We start from the raw sequence: 20,709 nt of genomic DNA, 5'->3' as shown, positions 1-20,709 counted from the left end.
CACACACACACACACCCCTAAATCTCAAGTGTCCCTCTCGGCAACTCAGTCAATGAGGTCAAGAGCTGTTCTGGACATTTTTCATATGAGAACAGTGGGGCCCAGAGAGGGGCTGTGGCTTCCCGAAGGCGCCAGGTTTCCTTTCTGCTGGAAAAAAAAAAAAAAAAGCCAAGAAGAGGACCCAAGTATCCCTAGCTCCTCAATTCCCCGGGAAGCAGCCCTACCAAGCAGTAGAGCTGAGGCCAGAGGCCTCAGAAGCAAAGGGAGAACGGAAGGAAGCAGGCCCCGGGAACTCGGGGGCATGACTTTCCCAGCCCCAAGGAGATGGGATCTGGGAGGATCAGAGCGGCATCCCGAGCTTGACACCAGCCGACCGGGCTCCAAGAGGGCAGGACCTTGGCTGGCCATGAAGGCAGAGGGCACAGAGGTGCAGGAGGTGGGGTCACAGTATGGAGTGAGGCTGAAAGAGGGGGTGTGTTCCCATGAAGACTTGGCCACCCCCAGCCACTGGCTTGGTAAGACAGCTGCGCTTCCCAGAGCCGTGTGACCCCGCAGCCAGAACCGCCTGCTGGCCACCCCCACCCCCCCCAACTCTGAGCAAGCCAGGCAGCCTTACATGGACATCTCAGGGACACAATATTTACCAGATGAGGCATCAAGGGACACAGACGTGTGAGCTCCCCCCCTTCCCCCAACTTCACCCTGGGGTGCCGCTCACTCTCCACTGCCCCTCCTTCCAGAGCCCCCTCTTTCCTGGAGACAGGGCAGTGGACCAGCAGGCCAAGGCCGGAAAGGAGAAGCTGAGAGGGGAGGAATACTGGACTCCGGATTTCACATCCAGCCAGAGACCCCAGCTGGAAGCCTATAGAGAAACCTGGGAGAGGCCAGGGATAGAAACTAAGGAATGAGGACCCATGGGAAAAGTGATCACATATCGTCAGCTGATTGGTGAAGGGACAGAAGCAAGAATATATGTAGATACATGATTATTCCAGAAACGGACAAGAGCAGAGTTTGCACGTTCATTTGCCTGATGCAAACAAACCAACTGAAACAAGACATTTTTGAGATAATCAGGGAAAACTGAACATACACTAGGTATTAGCTGCTCCTAGGAAATTGTTATTAATTGTGTTGACTGTAATAATGGTATTATGGTAATGTTAAAATTAAAAGTCCTTATCTGTTAATGATACATAGTAAAGTATTTACAGTGGAATGATATAATGTCTGGGATTTGCTTTAAAAACACTCCAGCAAAAAAAAAAAAAAAAGGGAGTGAAGGGGGCAGATGAAACAAAAAAGTTGATGGTTGTCCAGCATGGGTACAAAGGAGTTCATCATGCTATTCTTGCTACTTCTGTATATGTTTTAAATCTCCCACAATAAAGAACTGACACACACACACACACACACACACACACATACACGCACGCAAGCACACAGTGGGAGGAAGGGGGGTTCATCTGATCCACGTTCCCTAAAGTGTGGTATTAAGATGATTTTAGTTAGAAACATGGCTCAATAATTTTCTTTTAATATTTCTGCATATTAAAAATATAAAACCAGGGCGTCTGGGTGGCTCAGTTGGTTAAGCGACTGCCTTCGGCTCAGGTCATGATCCTGGAGTCCCGGGATCGAGTCCCGCATCGGGCTCCCTGCTTGGCAGGGAGTCTGCTTCTCCCTCTCCCACTCCCCGTTTGTGTTCCCTCTCTCGCTGTGTCTTTCTCTGTCAAATAAATAAATAAAATCTTTTAAAAAAAATATATATATATATAAAACTGTAGAGTAAGCCTATACATTCTTTTAAGATTTTATTTATTTGAGAGAGAGAGAGAGAATGAATAGGAGAGGGAGAAAGAATCTGAAGCAGGCTCCCTACTGAGCACAGCCCGACATGGGGCTCGATCCCACAACCGCAAGATCATGACCTGAGCAGAAACCAAGAATCAGATGCTTAACCGACTGAGCCACCCAGGCGCCCCAGAGTAAGCCTATACATTCTATTACTTAAACGAGTAAAAGGTTATAAAAGCCAAGTCTTTTTTTTTAATGCAGTGATAGTTAGGCCAGTGAGACCTGAAACCGTAAAATGGCAAAGGAGAATGCGCCCGAGCGCAGCTGGGGAACCACCAAGCCCACCCAAACTCCCCACTGCCTGGGAAGCCACACTGGCTCCCACGGTGGAGCCACCCATCCTCCCTCGTCAGCATCCCGGAGAGGCAGGTGTGCATCCACGCCTGAGACAGCACCACAGAGGCTGGACGGGGCTGTGCCTGTGAGCAGCGGGGATGCAGAGACCACAGTGGGTAACAGTCAGCTCACCCGGCTCTGTACTTGCACAGTCTCCCATCCCCGATCCCCACAGAGCCCTCAGAGGTAGACAACATCATACCCATTTTACAGATGGGGAAACTGTGACTCAGAGAGAAGAGAGGACTTTCTCAAGGCCCCAGGGCCAGTGGGTGGCAGAGTCAGGATTTGAACCCCCATCTCTCTGATACCCAGGCTTGCAAGTTGAACCAAGAAGGCAGCCAGGTAACCGGACCAGCAGGAGCCCGTGGCCCAGCAAAGAGCTAAAGCGCTGAAAGAGATGGGCAGGAAGACAAGAACGACATGAGCTGTGGGAGGGAGAGGAAGGAGAGGCGGGCCGGTAGGCCCAGGGCTGCACAGTTGGCTTGGGTGCCAGCACAGTTGTTACCCAGAAGTGGCAGAAAGGGAAGGGACTGCAGCAAGTTGAATGAAGGTCAGACAGCCGGGGGAACTGGAAGGTAGAAACGGAAGGCTGGGAGCCTTGGTCAACATTTCAAAACGGACTTCTGAGCTTTGGGCTGGAATTAAACCAACTCAGCATGGGAACATACGTTATTCGGTGCCTCCTGGAAGTTTCTAGTTGGTAGCCAAAATGTGTTTGATTAACAAAAACAAGGAAATGCATGTAATTTCTCCAAATGTGAGGTTCATGGGGGAAATATTAGTAAAAGAATCCTTTCATTGTGCACCAGAATCTGGATTAGACCCGAGGACAAAGGGGTTAAGGTAATGCCCTAGAAAGGCTATCTGCCTGCCCAAGGTTCTAATTTGACAAGGCTAGGAAATAGGGGAAGGAACGCTTGAGGGACACAAAGCTTCTACAAAGCTCTGAGCCCCCAGGAGATCCCCCATCCGTCTTTCTTGGCAGTGGGGATGCCCCTGGGAGGCCCAGGCTCCTAAGCAAGTCTCACTCCCATTCTTGCATCTGCTCTCAGGGCTGGGGCCCGGGGCCTGGGTTGGACAGGCTGATGGAGCCTAAAGCTGGTTGTGGGGAAGGGGTTCCGAGTTATCAGCAACATAGGGGTTCTGGCTCCATTCATTAGCTGCGTGAGGCTGGGCAAGCAGCTTGACCTCTCTCCCGTTTCCCCGGCCTTCCCACCTTCCCCTGCCTGTCCATCTACAACTGGAATAATAACAATCATAATGACTTCCTCATGGGGCTGTTTCGAGAATTCATTGACATGATCCATGTAATGTGCTTAGCATGGAACCTGGTGCCTAATTGCTTCATCAGTGATAACCATGGCAATTATTAGCCTTAACTATCCTGTCTGAGATCCACAGTTGGGCCCTTTGGCGCTCAGGGCCCTGATGAGCCTGGACCCGAGGAAGCCGACGGTGGGCAATAGCCCACAGGACAAAGGAGGCCGAGACGGGGAGAGCAGCCCAACCTTATCCTCTCCAGGAACGCGGCTGGTGGCTGGGAGGGTGGGGGGCGAGGGGAGATGCCTCGCCGCTGAGGTCAGGCCCTATTTGAAGCTGGCAGAGTGTTTATCATCCTCACGTGTGAGAGGAGGGGGGGTGGTGGGGAGCGGAGAGGGGGAGGAGAAGAAGCAGCTGCCGGGAGGAGGGGGAGGACTCCCGAGCGGGAGGGAGACCACCCCCACCCCGGCCCCTCCACTAACTCACTGTGTGAGCGGGGGGCAGGAGGAGTGCCAACTGCACACAAAGGTGCCCCCCCACTCGCTGCCTCAGCCAGGAACAGGACATCCACCCCACCGTGGGCCCCGTTTTCAAAGCTCCTCACAACCCCCCAGCAAGCTAGATCTCACTATCCTCGGACAGACGAGGTAACTGAGGCTGGGGCTGGTCAAGCTCGCTGCCCAAGGATGCTCACTGACACCAGTCCCCATCTCCTGGATCTCCTCACTGCCCCAGAGGCCACTCACAGGGGTGGCTGCAGGGGTGGTGGGACAAAGGATGTGGTCTTAAGGAGGCGGAGTCGGCCTGCGCTGGTTTGCCCCAGGTCGGGGCAGTGCAGGCTGAGACACATCATCCTGCCCCTACAGACACACGCACTGCCAGGTCAGGGCAGCTCGGCCCTCCCCTGGCCAAATACAACCACTTTTATTCTTGACATTCCAATCAAGGGGCCCCAGCGGCTCCTTCGGTTCCCTGGTGCCCCTTTTCTGGCTCCCCACCACCAGAAGACAGCCCCTCGGAATGAACCCAACTCGTTCATGTAGGAAGCATGAAAGCCACTAGCTTCTCATTTGTCAAGGCAGGTAGAGGGATGGAGAATTTCAAGCTGTTTCCCCCCGGGCTGTCCTCCACCAAGACCAGGAAAATTATCTGGCTACCTCAGTGACTGTGGTCGTACCCCCTCCTCTACTGAAGTTAGAACCACCCCGGGCCTCGGTTTCCCCTTATGGAAAGAGGGAGGGCAAGTGACCCACAGGGAGGTAGGAGGAGTGCCAAGGCCCTAACAGCATGGGGCGGGCTTTGGAGATATAACTAGAGCTTTCCATCTTGCTGGTTTCTCCCTAGTTTCCAGACGTGCCCCCATTCTGGGAACGCCAGACCTCCCCTGCTCCCCCCTCTCTGCTGCCTACAAAATGTCAGGGAGCTCAGCCCTGTTAGAGAGCCTTGCTCGGCAGCTATCTCCTCCTTGCCAGTGCAAATCCCCGAAGGTCTCCCTGAATCGCCAGTCATTCCCCACCCACACCCCAGGATATTTCACACACACACGTGCGCACACATACACACTCGCAGCCACAATTCCTGCCTGGGCTCTGTAGTTAACCCACTGTGATGCCTCTGATTACTGCCTCCCCTAGCGATCAGATCAGACAGAGGAACTGTGGCTGCCAACGCCACCTCAGCCTCTCCCAGAAGGGAAGGTGCCCCGCGTGTCCCCAGAAGACTGGCCGCACGTCCCAGAAGGCAGCTGAAGCCAAGCCCTGTGGAGGGTGTGTTCCCACTCAGGCTTCTGAGCAGGCACTAAAAATCCTTCCTCTGATTCCCCCCAGCCACCTGAGAACAATAATGATCCTTGCATTTTACAGAGGAAAGGAGTGATCTGCCCAAATTTCACAGAGGGCAAGAGTCAAAGATCAAATCTGCAAACGAACGAGGCCCAGACCAGAAGCACATACTTCCATCCCAAATCAGCCTGATGGGACCCCTGTATTCTCCATCCCTCTACCTTCCTTGACAAATGAGAAGCTAAGTGGCGTTCATGCTTCCTACAGAATGGGTGGGTATGACAGTGTCATACTCCTTCTGTGTCAACTCGTCTCAGCCACAGTGCCCAGTGATTTAACCAAACACGATCTGGGTGTTGTCTGAGGACGGTTAGTATCTATAATCACTTGACCTTAAGTAAAGGAGATCGCTCTCCATCATGTGGACAGGCCTCCCATTAATTGAAGCTGCAAAGAGCAAAAACTAAGGCTTCCTGGAGAAAAAGAAATTCTGCCTCCAGACGGCAACACCAGCTTCTATCTGATTTGCTAGACTGCCGGCCTGTCCTAGAGATTTCAGACCTGCCAGTCTTCACAGCTGTGTGTGCCAATGTCTTAAAATAAAATCTCTTGGGGCGCCTGGGTGGTTCAGTCACTAGGCGTCTGCCTTTGGCTCAGGTCATGATCCCAGGGTCCAGGGATCGAGCCCGCCCATCGGACTCCCTGCTCCGCGGGAAGCCTGCTTCTCCCTCTCCCACTCCCCCGCTTGTGTTCCCTCTCTCGCTGTGTCTCTCTTTGTCAAATAAACAAACAAACAAATAAATAAAATCTCTTAATATACATACGGGCATACCTCAGAGACGTTGCAGGTTCGATTCTAGACCACCATAATGAAGCCGATTGTCCCAGTAAAGCTAGTCAAATGACTTTTTTGGTTTCCCAGGGCATATCAAAGATGAAAGTTACATTTACACTAGACTATAATCTAGTAACTGTGCGAAAGCATTATGTCTAAAAATTTACATAATTTAAAAATACCTGATTTGCGGGGCACCTGGGTGGCTCGGTGGGTTGAGCATTTGCCTTCCACTCAGGTCGTGATCTTGGAGTCCTGGGATCGAGCCCCGCATCGGGCTCCCTGCTCAATGGAGAGCCTGCTTTTCCCTCTGCCCCTCACCCCACTCATGTTTTCTCTCTCTCTCTCTCTCTCAAATAAAATCTAAAAAAAAGGGGCGCCTGGGTGGCTCAGTTGGTTAAGCGACTGCCTTCGGCTCAGGTCATGATCCCGGAGTCCCAGGATCGAGTCCCGCATTGGGCTCCCTGCTCAGCGAGGAGCCTGCTTCTCCCTCTGACCCTCCCCCACTCATGTACTCTCTCTCTCTCTCTCATTCTCACTCTCTCAAAATAAATAAATAAATCTTTAAAAAAAAAAAATACCTGATTTGCTAAAAAATGCTAATTGTCACCTGAGCTTTTAGCGAGTCACCTTTCAGCCGGTGGAGGGTCTCCGTGTTGATGGCTGCTGACTGATCAGGGAGGTGGTTGCTGAAGGCTGGCATGGCCATGGCAATTTCTCGAAATAAGACAATAAAGTTTGCCACAGCAATGGACTCTTCCTTTCATGAACCGATTCTCTGTAGCATGTGACGCCGTTTGGGAGCATTTACCAATAGGACGACTTCTTTCATCATTGGGGTCAGTCATCTTAAACCTGCTTCTGCTTTGTCAACTAAGTTTATGCAGTATTCTAAATCCTTTGTGGCCTTTTCAACAATCCCCACAGCATCTTCACCAGGAATAGACGCCGTCTCAAGAAACCACTTGGTTTGCTCATCCACGAGAGCAACTCCTGACCCATTCAAGTTTGATCATGAGCTTGCAGCCATTCAGGCGCATCTTCAGGCTCCGCTGCTAATTCTAGTTCTCTTGCTGTTTCCACCACGTCTGCAGCTACTTTCTCCACTGCAGTCTTAAGCCTTCAATTTGCGGGGGGAGGGGGAGATAGAAAAGGCAATATCGGCAAAGCGCAATGAAGCAAAGTGAGCTAAAAAGAGGTAAGCCTTGTATACCTCCTACTGGTTGCTTCTGTGGAGAACTCTGACTGATACAGTGAGCAAATAAGATGTCAAAAAACGTGAGTCCTACCAACTTAAACAAACTCGCAATGGCCATGGCAGGGTCAATTCAATCAAATAATAAGATAACAAAAATAATGATGATAGCACTGGATTACAGCCTTTAGAAACAAGTGAATATCCAGGTTCCATACTGACATAAATAAATAACTGAAGAAAAAAATAAGGGATAAGAGACAGTGGAATGAATAGAGACGGTAGAATGTGAAAGAACAGTCGAAGTCCATTTATCCATGTAGAAGGAATGATGGAAACACAAAACCAAATAAAGTCAAGCTAAGAGACATTCTACAAAACACCTGACGCATACTCTTCAGAAGTGCCAAAGTCATGAGAGACAAAGAAAGACTGCTGAACTGTCCCAGCTGGGTGGAGGCAAAGCAGGCACACGGCTAAATGCAATGTGGGATCCTGACGTGGATCTGGGATCCAGAAAAGGGGAGATACTGGAAAAACCCAGCAAACTCTACTAAGATCTGTGAATTAGTAACAACATCCGATCAGTGTGAATTTCCTGGTTTTGATCATCGTGCAATAGATCTGTAAAGCTGTCAACATTTGGGGAAGTTGAATGAAGGGTATATGGGAACTCTACTATTTTGGCAAACTTTCCGTAAGTCTAAAATCATTTCAAAAAGAAAATTTTTTTAAGTGGGTTCTAAAGAAGACACAGATTAAGGGTCAGAATGAGAGTCAGAGGGCAGTTAAAGAATTAGGTCTTTGGGAGGGAAGAGGGATTCAACGTGGGAAGGCCCCAGATGCCTCAGGGAATCAGAGGAGGGATGCTCAGATGAGAGAAGGAGGAATGCAGGCTGCTCTGGGTGCACAGCACACAGATCTGGCCTCTGGATAAGGTGACACAAATAGAGCACATGGGCCTCCCAGCTCTGGGACCCTCCCCTGGAGACAGCCAGACTTGGCTAACGACCACAATGCCACCACCACCATCATCGCAGGTCACTGCGCACCAGGAGCTGAAAGCTCCATATCGACTAATGTCATCCTCACTCCAACCCTGCAGGAAGGTCTTTATGACCTCAGTTTATAGATGAGGAAACTGAGAATCCGAACTCCTCAGTAAATGATCCCAGGTCACTCCGCTATAAACAGGGGAAGCAGGGAACAAATCCAGCTCTGACTCCCAAGCTCCCAAACCCTAAAACAAAACAGACCTTGACTACCCCCAGTCCGACTTCCCTCCACACAGCACAAGATGGCTGCTGAGAGCTTACCATCTCACAAAAGAGCCCCGTCCAGGGGAGACCATTCTCATTGTCTTCTCTGGAGGTTAAAGCTGGCTTGGTAATACAGAATTCCCTCCACCCAACCCAATGGCAGCCTCTGTCTGGGACCCCAGTCACAAGGCAATGACAATGACACAAAATGCTGGGATTCACGACTGCTCCAAGCACTGTCTATGCATTATTCACTCGGTAACTCTCACAATTATCTGACAAGGCAGGGACAGATCAGAAGCCCAAGTCACAATGAGGCTGTTGAAGTAGAGAAGTCAGAAATGGGCCAGTTCTCACTATATCATCCGCAGGTCAGACTCTCTCCTCGAGGCTCTCCCTAAATCTGGGTCTATTCCCAGGTCCCGGTTCCACCACCTTCCTGGCTGTGTGAGCATGCAGCTCAACCATCCCAGCCTGTCTCCTCCTCTGTGCCCTAGGGGATTACATTAATGCCTACTTTTCATGTTGTTGTGAGGATTAGATGAAATGGATCCCGTCCATGCAAGGATAGAAGATCTTTGTAAGCCAGGCACTCATGGTGGAATTCAAGCCAGTGTGATTTTTCTAGTGCAGGAGAGGGCACTGGAGTTTTTCTGCTGTTCCTCCAATCACATGTGACCCATAAGTGACCTTCCTCCCCAGCTTCCTTAAACAGAACCCAGTTTGAACCCAGACACCTCTGGACACCCTCGCTTGGGTGCCTGGGCCCAGCAGGTGGAAACAGGCCAGGGGGTTAATCTGTGACTCACTCGGTGCTTTCTTGTGCCTCAGGACATACATACCCTCTCTTCCTAATGGCCCCCCGCTAACATCCCACCCTGCTTGCCAGCTATGGGGTACAAATGACCAAGTCACTCATCAGCCAGAGGCCAGAACCTTAGAGAAGAGGAGGCGGGGCCTCATAGGTCCTGGGCAGGGCGAAGCAGGGCACAGGACAGGGGGCCAGCAGGTGACCACAGGCAGAGGAAGCAGTGTGGGGGAGGGTAAGGGAGTATGGGCCATTGTCATTCTGGTGGAGCTGGCCAGACATGCCAGCTGGTGGATTTCTGGGGCACTTAGCTGCTTGTTATCCTTGGGTCTCATAATAACAGAATAAATAGGAGTTATCATCTATTGAGAAAGAGCCTATCACATGCCAGGATCTTACCTACATTTTCTCTAATCCTCACACCAACCTTGCAAGGTTGACTGATATCAATGTCACCAGTTTTATATTGATGAGGAAACCAGATTTCGGAGGTTGAGTGACTTGTCTGATATAACACAGCTCACATAAATGGCAGAGTCAGAACCACCTGAGCCCAAGCCAGAGGAGCTCCAGCTCCATCGGGCCCCCTCTCAGGATACTCAGGCTCTGGAAACTGTTCTAGGTCAGTGGCTTGGGAGGCTCAGAAGGCTAAGACAGTCTTGGCCACTAGGGAGAGCCACGCAGGAAAGAATGCTGGGTTCCAGGAAGGCGGCTCAGGACCCCAGGAGGGAGGGGCTCACCATGCCCCAGGAGTGGGGAGCCCACCTCTCCCTCACCCTCTCTTGCTTAGCTGGCTCCTTCAGAGACTACAGACCCCCAAGCTAAAAGCTGGAAGCACTGGGGGAGGCTGGTATGGGCCAGGGGTCCAGGAGTCACCCTGTTCCCTCCCACACCACTGACAAGCCTCCTCATCTGCGCTGGGTCTTCTGCCCTCTACCCCACACCACGGACCCCAGGCCTCACCAGATCCCTCACACTCTCAGTGGGAAACCTCTGGCCTCTGTTCCCTCCCACATATTTCACCACATGTCCTGTCTCAACAGGACCCCAGGGTTTCCCTCTCCTTTCCCCCTCTCTGGCTCCAAGTCTCCATCTCCCATTCACCCCCTCTCCCTGCTCTGGGCTCCCACCCTCCCCCTTTCAAACTCCTCTGTTCTCTCAGACACAGCAATCCCCTATGTGATGTTTACACAGCCCCAGAGTCAGAAATACTGAAAACTATGAGACCTTTTGGGAGCCACATTCCAGGAAAATGAGAAGCCAGTCTCAGCTCAGTGTCACTTTCTCCCCCCACAACCCCTCCCCGCTTTGCCCCCTCCCTGCTGGGGTGTGTATGTGTGTGCATGCGCGTACTCACTGCTTATGACACACACCCCAAGCTGACTTATTAACTCCTGAAGGTCCTACACTCTATTACCTCAGAGAGAACTTTAGGAAGATGGAGTAGGGGCGGGCAGGGCATATAAAAATGTACAACTTCTTGCAAATTTTTATAAAGCATCGAGGAAATGGCTTCCCACCCAAGACCTACCTTATCCTTGACCCACACCCCGGGGGTGGGGGAAGCAGAAGCCAGGAGAACACAGAGCCCAGAGGAACTGTGGCTTCCTGGGGAACCAAAACCCAGGAAAGTTGTGGAGGAGTATCCAGGGCAAACACGGGTTATTCAGGTGCTGTCAGGGAATCCCAGCATCAGAATCTTTGGGGACATTAGATAATACGGCATATCCCTGGACCCGAGCCCAGGCTCACTAAATCAAAGCTGCGTAGCTCAGTCAGCTAAGCATCCGATTGTTGGTTTCAGCTCAGGTCATGATCTCAAGGTCATGAAATTGAGCCCCAAGTTGGCTCCACACTCAGTGCAGAGTCTGCTAGCGATTCCCTCTCCCTCTCCCTCCCTCCTTCTCTCCCTCTCTCTCTCATAAATAAATAAATAAAATCTTTTTTTAAAAAATACACAAACTTCCAAAACTGACTCAAGAGGAAACAGAAAACCTGAATAGACCTCTAACAAATAAAGAGATTGAACTCACAATCAAAAAACTGCCCACAAAAAAAAAGCCCAGACAAACTGCTTCACATGTGAATTCTACCAAACATTCAAGAAGAATCAATATCAATTCGTCCCAAACTCTTCCAGAAATTGGAAGAGGAGCAAGCACTTTCCAACTCATTCTATGAGGCCAATATTACCTTGATGCCAAAACCAGACAGACATTATAAGAGAAAGAAAACTAAAGACCAGTATCTCTTATGAACTGAGATGCAAAAACCTTCAACTACATACTAAAAAATAAAGCCAGCCACAAATAATAATAATTATACACCATGACCAAATGGGATTTGCCCCAGGAATACAGGACTGTTTTCACACCTGAAAATCAACTAGTGTAATCACGTTCCATAATTAAAGTCCATAATACATCCATATCAAAGGAATAGAAAAACAAAACCACTTGATCCTCAATAGATGCAGAAAAGGATTTTGAGAAAATCCAGCAGTATCTCCTGATTTAAAAAAAACACTCATCAAACTAGAAATAGAAGGAAATGCCCCTGACAAAGGGCATCACACAAAAAAAAAAACCCACAGCTATCATCATGCTTAATGGTGAAAGACTGCATGCTTTCCCCTAAAGTCAAGAACAAGATTAGGATTTCTGCTCTTGCTACTTCTAATCAACATCGAAACTGGAGGTTCTAGCCAGGACAATTGGGGGGATGAAGGGGATAAGAAATCAAAAACATCCAGGTTGGAAAGGAAGAAGTGAAACTATCTCTATTCACAGATTACATGATCTCACATATAGAAAATCCTAAATAATCCAATTAAAAACTATTAGAACTAATGAGTTCATCAAGTTGCAGGATAAATCTCCAATGTTCAAAAATCAGTTGTATTTGTATACACTGGCAATGAACAACGTGAAAATGAAATTAAGAAATCAATTCCATTTAAAGAAATTCCATTTCTTCCATTGAAAAGAATAAAATACTTAGGAATAAATTTTATAAGACATACTCTGAAAACTACAAAACCATGTTGAAAGAAATTTAAAAAGATCTAAATTAATGGAAAGACTTTCCATGCTCATGGCTCAGAAGATTCAATATCGTTAAGAGAGTAATATTCCCCAAATTGATCGATAAATTCAATGCAGTCCCTATTAGAATCACAGCAGGTTGCTTTGCAGAAATTGATAGGCTGATCCTAAAACTCAGGACCCAGAATAGCCAAAGCAATCTTGAAAAAGAAGACTCACACTTCCCAATTTTAATACTTACTACAAAGCAACAGTAGAATGGTGTGGTACTAGCCTAAGGATAGCCATATGTATCAATGAAATAGAATTAAATCCAGAAATAAACTCACACACCTATAGTCAATTGCTTTTTGACAGGGTTGCCAAGATCAGTGGGGAAAGAACAGTCTTTTCAACAAATGGTTTTGGGACAATTGGTTAGCCACATACAAAGGAATGCAGTTGGGCCCTGACCTCCTACCCTATATAAAAATTAACTCAGGGTGTCTGGGTGGCTCAGTGGGTTAAGCATCTACCTTTGGCTTGTGACATGATCTCAGAGCCCTGGGATCAAGCCCCAAGTCTGGCTCCCTGCTCAGCGGGGAGTCTGCTTCTCCCTCTCCCTCTCCACTGCCCTCCACCCCACCCCATCCCCCGCTTGTGCACTCACACTCTCTCTAATAAATAAATAAAATCTTTTAAAAAAATAACTCAACATGGATGAAAGACCGAGCTGAAAAAGCCAATACTATTAAATTTTTAGAAGAAAACATAGGGTCAAATCTTCATGACCTTGGATTTGGCAATGAATTTTTAGGCATGACACCAAAAGTAAAAGTCTTAACAAAATAATAAATCAGACTGTATCAAAATTTTACACTTTCATGCTATAAAATGAAAGGACAACCCACCGAATGGGAAACAAAATAGCTCAAATAGTATCTGATAAGGGACTTGTATTGTGAACATATAAACAACATTACCAACTCAATAATAAAGACAACCCAATTTTTTAAGTGGGCAAAGAATCTGAATAGACATTCTCCAAAGAAGATATACAAATGACCAAAAAGCACATGAAAAGATGCTCAGCATCACTAGTCATCAGGGAAATCAAAGCAAAACCACAATGAGATGTCACTTCATTTTCACGAGGATGGCTATAATCAAAAAGTCGAAGAAGCAGCGACGAGGATGTGGAGAAATCATAACCTTCATCCATTGCTGGTGAGGATCTAAAATGGTGCAGTTCTGTTATGGGCTGGATTGTGTCCCTCTAAAAAGATATGTTGAGGTCCCAATCTCCAGTACCTGAGAACATGACTTTATGTGGAAGTAGGTTCTTTATAGAGATAATCAAGTTAGAATGAGGTTCTTGTTGTGGGCCTTAATCTAGCATGACTGGTGTCTTTGTAAAAATTTGGACACAGAGTCAGGCAGACACAGAGGGAAGATGATGCGAAGACATACAAGGAAAATACCATATGAAGACGGAGGACTGGGGAGATGCCTCTGTAAGACAAGAAGCGCCACAAATTGCTAGCAAACCCCCAGGCGCTAGAGAGAGGCAAGGAAGGATCTCCTCCACACCTTTCAGAGGAGCGTGGCTCACCAACATCTTGATTTTGGACTTCCAGCCTCCAGAACTATAAGACAATAAATTTCTGTTGTTAAAAGTCACGGGTATGTGGTACTTTGTTGCAGCAGACCTAGAAAACTAATATAAGCTACTTTGAAAAACAATCTAGCATTTCCTCCAAAAGTTAAGCAGAATTACCGTAGGACCCTGCAATTCCACTCCTAGTGCATATACAGTTGGCCCTTGAATGAGGGGGTTAGGGGCACCAACACTCTGAGCAGTGAAAAGCACCATATAACTTTTGACTCCCCCAAAACTTAACTACTAATAACCTACTGTTGACTAGAAGCCTTACCAATAACATCAACAGTCAATTAACACATTTTTTAATTGAAATCGGCACATATTTTATATGGTATATGTATTACATACTGTAGTCTTACCATAAAGTAAGCTAGAGGAAAGAAAATGTTAGTAAAAACATCATAAGGAAGAGAAAATACATTTCCGGTACCGTCCTGTAAAAATCTGTGTATAAAGTGGACCCGTGTGGTTCGCACCTGGGTTGTTCAAGGTTTGACTCTATCCCCAGAGAAATGAAAACATACGGTCACAGAAAGACTTGTACATGAATATTCATGACAGCATTATTCATAACCATCAAAAGGTGGGAACAACCCACATGCCCATCCATTGAGGAATGGATAAACAAAATGTGGTATACTCCCACGATGGAATAGTACTCAGCCATGGATGTGCCTTACAAACATTATGCTAAGTTAAAGAAGCCAATCATGAAAACCATACATTCTATTATTCCATTCATATGAAATTTCCAGAATAGGGAAATATGTAGAGACTGAAACTAAATTAGTGGTTGTTTAGGACTGGGGCAGGTGTGGGGGGAAAAGGATGGAGGAACTTTTTGACACCTTGATCTTGAAACATGGCATTATAGTTGGGTCATCAATCTCAGTGCTCACGAGAGCCCTACAAGATAGGTCTTACTATCATCCCCATGGTATGGGTGAGGGAACTGGAGCTCAGAGAGGTTAAGGAACTTGCCCAAGGTCACACAACCAATTATGGATGCAATCAGGATTTAAACACAATACTCTGCCTCCAAGGCCAAAGAACAACCCATGCGTCCTGGGGCCACGAGCCTCCCCCAGTCCAGCTATACCCGGTAGCAGGAGAATACTCCAAGTTTCCAATACCTCGAGGGAAGGTTGCAGGTGTGTTTATGAGAAAGCGGGAAAAGCGGTGGGTCGTATGACTGAAAGGTGGGGGTTCATTATGGGATTTCCTTTCCTTTCAAGCTTAAAGGATGGGATTTAAACCCCTTTGGTACAAGGGAGGAGACAAAGTCATTGCTGGTGCTCGGGACAGGGAAGAGCCAGGGTCTGGGAAGAGGGTAGGAGAGAAAGAGAGAAGCAGGAGGTGAGTAGGAGCCGCCTGGAGGCTGAGGCGTGGGCAATTTGGCTGCCCAGCAGCTGCCTGGTACCTTCCTTTAATTTGCATCTGACCTGGAATGGAAATGAGCATTTTGCTGGAAGGAGCTGCTATTTTAAAACAAGGGGCAAATCAGAAGCGAGAAGAGCGTTTCTCAAAAATGTATTAGGGATTAGGGAAATGATGTGGGCTACACGGGTACTCCCTGGATCATCTTTGCAACTTTTCTGTAAATCTAAGACAACTCTAAAATGACAAGTTTCCTTTAAAATAATAGATAAATAGATGATAGTTAACGAGCTAGATAAAATTCACCTGGAGGTTGTGGAATCGTATAGCAGGGGAGAGAGAAGAAACACAAAGCAGAAGACAATCTGCCGTGTATATACATACCATGTGTATACTGAAATAGAAGTGGAAGACATATCCTGGACCATCCACTTTAATCCTCAACAGGAGAGAAACAACTGGGGACAGATAAGGACCCCATGAGACATAGGGGTGGGGACTAAGGGAGGCTTGGAACTGCTTCCTTCAAGGGATTCGGAATGGGGAGCTGGAGGGTGGCATTTCCATCCACTGTGGTGTGTCTCCAGTGCCCAAATCAGCCCCGCTCTCAGTCTGTCTCACTCTCTTCTCTTCTCACCTGCTCCCCACCAATGGATCCCAGGGCAGTGCCAGAATCATGTAGAAAGCCACTGGCCCTTAGCCAAGCTGGTTACCGTCCCCAGGCCTCAGTTTTGGATCTATAAATTGGGGCTACCATGAGCCCAGCCCACCCCACAGAACCGAGGTGAATGAAGACATTTTGTATATCACAAAGTTCTGTGTAGATACAGATGATTGAAGATTCATAGCACATCCGTTCATAATAGCCCCAAACTGCAAATAACCCAAATGGCAATCAGCAGTGGGATGGATAAACAAATTGTGCTTTATTCATATGCTGGAATACAACATAGCAATCAAAAAGAATGAACTGCTGTAATATACAAGGGCAGGGATGACTGTCCCAGACAGAATGTTGAGTGAAATAAGCCAGGCACAAGAGTAAACAGGGCTCCCTGGGTGGCAAAGTCAGTTAAGCATCGACATTTGGTTTCAGCTCAGCTCATGATCTCAAGGTCATGAGACAGAGCCCCACGTCAGGCTCTGCAATCAGCACAGCATCTGCTTAAGACCCCCTCTCCCTTTCCTTCAGCCCCTCCCCGCTGCTCGCTTGTGCTCTCTCTGTAAAATAAATAAGTCATTTAAAAAAAAGAGTAAACATACTGTATGACTCAATTTATAAGAAGTTCAAAAAGAAGCAAAACTAATCTGTGATGGCAGAAGTAAGACTAGAAATTTCCTTTGGGGGATACTGACTTGGAGGGGCGCAAAAGGGCACTTCTGGGTGCTGGAAATGTTCTAGATCTTGATCTGGTTCATATACAGGTACAAACTTACTGATGTGTGTACTTGACGGTACGTGAGTTATACCCCCGCTAGAAAATGTAAACGACTAAACTTATGTGGAGTGTGAGTCTCTGTCAGAAGGTCGGAGGGCTTTCTGGAAGGATATTATGAAATGATTTTGCTGCTCCCTCTCTCCTGCTCTCATGTCCTCCCTCACCCCACTCCACAGCCTCTCTCTAAATAGGAACCTCTTGTTCCTCAACATTCCTTTATTCCACTCCTTTACTTCTTCATCGGAACCCCTTCTATGAGTCAGGCACTATTCTAGAAACTGAGGGTGCAACCTCTCAGCCCTCCTTTGTGCAATAAACAGGTATTTTAACATCTACTCTGGGGCCCCTCCTCAACCAGTATAGAGCATTTTCTCTCCAGCAGGTCCCAGTGGCAAAGAACAGGGCATAGAACATCTAAGATCCTGTCCAGTCTCCACCTATGGTTCAAGAAAGGAGAAAGGTGCCTACTATGTACTGGGGTGCATTTATTCCTCTACAACACAGGTCACATAGCTGGAAGGCAGCATGGGTAGAGGGGTATGTCTGATTCCTACATCTCCGCCCTTCCCACCACTCCCATGGACCACCCCCCGCCCAGGAGCAAGGTCAACCTCGCCCTCTCTCTGGGCATCTATGTAGCTGGCCTCCAAGGTGGCCACCCCATTGATTCTTGCCTCCAAGTATTCATGTCTTTATATAGGTCCCTCCCACAGTCAATGAGGATGACCTATACAACCAATAGGATATTGTAAACATAACAGTGTTTGTCTTCCAAGGCGAGGACATAAAAGACATTGTGGCTACCACCTTGCTCTCTCTTGAATCATCCACCCTAAGGAAGCCAGCCACCATGTTGTGAGGACACTCAAGCAGATCTATGGAGAGCGCCATGTGGCAAGAAACTAGGACCTCCTTCCAACAGCCAGCACCAAGTTGCTAGCTACATGAATGAACCACCTTGGAAGCAGCTCCTCCAGCCCCAGTCAGGCCTTCAGATAACTACAGCCCCAGCTGACATCTTGACCGCCACTGCATGAGAGACCCCAGGCCAGAACCAGCCAGCCAAGCCACTCCCAAATTTCTGACCCATGGAAACTATATGAGATAATAAATGTTTGTTGTTGTTTTAAGCTACTAAATTTGGGGGTAGACTGTTACATCATATTGCTATATGTAAATAATATAGCCCCTCTCAGATCAGATCATGGGTTCATGCTGCAAGAACAGTCTGGAAGGTGGCATGTTAAGGTGTCCAGAACTATCCACTCACTAGAGGGATGATCAGCGTGGGCTGAATCTGAGAGGACAGGAGAGAACACACATGCACAAGAAATCCCCAGTATGTGGGAGAAGAGCTGTGAAATAAGAAATCAAGCAAAGCAGAAATCTTGGCACCTTCTTCCCTAGAAATTTCTCACACACTCCATCTATCTCAGTAAGTGGAACCACGTGCACCCAGTGACTCTGGCCAAAAACCTGGGAGTCATCCTTGGGCCTATTCTCTCTCACACACCCAACATCTCATCCATCAGCCAAGTCCTGGGCTCTACCCCCATGATGTACCCCAGACCTGGCCCCTTCTCACTGCCTTTCCTGCGAGCACCACGGACTAAGCCACCAGCCTCCTTCACCTGGGCAACATCAGTAGCCTACTGGTCCATCTCCATAGCCTACCCTTGTGCCTGCTCAAGGCCAGAGTAGTCTCCTCAAAACAGATCAGATCATGTCCCATGTGCTCAAAACGCTCCAGGGCTCACCATTCTCCAGTGACATGGCCTTCTTTCAAGCATTTCATAAGCTCATCTCACCTGAGGGCCTTTGCACTTGCTCTTCCATCTTCCAGATCATCACGTAACATCAACATCTGGGTCTCACCTCATGCAATACTTCCCCTGAGAAGTTTTCCTGGGCCACGTTAGCCTAATCACTCTCTAACCCACTGCTTTAGCTCATTTCCTTCATAGCATGTTTACCTATTTATTGTCTGTCTCCCCCGGGAGAATGTCAATCCCATGAGGGCAAACGTCTTATCTGTCTTGTTTACCTAGAACACTGTCTGGCCCTTGGAAAGAGCTCAATAAGCATTTGTGTAATGAGCCCTGTCCAGAGGTAAGGGGATGGATGAGATGACCGCCAAGCTGATCTGGTTATAAAATCTAGAGGACAGAGCTCTGCTGTGTGGTGTGTCCTGGGGCTCACATTGCCCTTCCCAGCAGGAGGAAAAGACAGGGCAGTAGTAAGAGCTGTGGTTTTAGGGGAAAGACTTGCCAGCTGGGTGGAGCCCACACCACCAGTGGGTCCCATTTCCTATAGAGGAAAATCCTCTAAAAAAGCTCCTTCTGTCTGTCTGGCCGTGCCCTGCCAGTCCACCTCTACCCTCTGGGTTGTCCTCTGGGGCTAGGCAAAGCAGGATTTTGCCACAGCCTGGTGGATTCTAAGCTCCCAGCATTTCTAAGAATTGCCAGGCAGGCTATGCCCCCAGAAGTCATCTTTGGCATCCCTCTGTCATCCCACAGAGGCTGTTATATAATAAGAAACCCTCTTGGGTCACACCTCTGGACCTCCCTCAGCCCCCATCCACCCAGACTTAGACCCTCCACACCAGTATGTTCATGCCCTTATCCTCTCTGAAGGCATCCGCTGCTGCAAGAGATGGAAAGCAAAAGGGGAGGGGTAGGCAAGGATTAAGGGACATCGGCAAGATGGGATATTTAGAAGGAAGCACAAAGGCCCAGGGACAAAGACAGGGTGAGGAATTATACCAGGAGCCCTTGGGAAAGTCATTCACTCAGTGCCTCAGTTTCCTTATTCGTAAAACAATGGGATCTTTCAGCCTACTTTATGCTGTGGTGGAATTAAAAGAATAAAATCAGATAATGCACTGAAGTGCTTTCTAAAGCCTGAAGCACTGTACAGACATTCATTGTTACTACGAGAAGCAGGTGCAGAAAGGAAGAGAGGAAGGGAGTAGACAGAGAAGGAGCGAGAAGACGCCGCCTCTGGGGTTAAGGGTGGAGAAGCTCCGCTCTGGATGAAGAGAACAAGGAGGGAGATGGAGGGAGAAGCAGAAACTCACTCGCCCCCACCCCTCACTCCCACCTGAAGGAGACAAGGCTGAGAGAGCCGGAAAAGCAGAAGGTGATGGGAGGGGCAGCAGCTGTCCAGGTGTGCTTGTGAGCCAGGCCCTTTGCACCTCTGCTAGGAGGACACTCCTACCTGGAGTTTACCGATGGGGAGATGCCCCCAGCAAGGCTGCGTACTTGGCTTGAGCACGGTCACCCGGAGGAAGTGGATTCCCTCGCAGATCTGTCTGCTCCATGAGCACCCTTCTCCAGAATAATACTTGGCTCTTGGAGCTACCAACTGATAATAACCAATCACTACGTTTTTGAGCACCTACCTATGTCAGGCACTGTACTGGGCACTTGCACACACATTATCCCATTTCATCTTCATAATAACCTTTTCTTATTCCCATCCCCTTGAGGATGAAACAGAGGCTCAGAGAGGTTACATGACTTGCCCAAAGTCATTCAGCAAATAAAGAAGCAGAGCATGAGATGCACCAGATACTGGGCCTCCACTGTTCAGTGCATCCTTTTGAAACTTCCTCCCCTCTTCTTCCATTCACTGAACTCCTTCTGGAAAGATCACGTGTGAACAGCAAAGGTGGGGTGAGAGGGCGAGGAGAAGGTGAGCCATCATGGGGTGGGGGCACAGACTGACAGGTAAGGCAGGGCATTTCCACCTCCAGAGGGCTGAGCCCATCTGACAGAACAGCTCCCCTACCAAATAAGCCATCATAATCCAGTACTCCAAGAAGCTGGCTCCTGATCCATCACTCCTCTGTCCAGGCCTGAGAGGATGCTGCAG

General features: G+C 48.2%; 1 protein-coding gene across 9 annotated transcripts in view; it reads right to left on the bottom strand.

Moving 5' to 3' along the window:
- TNS1 (tensin 1) overlaps positions 1-20,709 on the bottom strand; it is a 201,161-nt gene that overhangs the window by 148,563 nt on the left and 31,889 nt on the right. The window lies entirely within an intron of this gene.

This window comes from Leptonychotes weddellii, chromosome 3, assembly GCF_054177405.1.
Source record: "Leptonychotes weddellii isolate Sample4059 chromosome 3, ASM5417740v2, whole genome shotgun sequence".
NCBI classification, from domain to species: Eukaryota; Metazoa; Chordata; class Mammalia; order Carnivora; family Phocidae; genus Leptonychotes; species Leptonychotes weddellii.
Note: the sequence above shows the minus strand (reverse complement) of the source record. Positions and strands in the feature narration are given on the sequence as shown.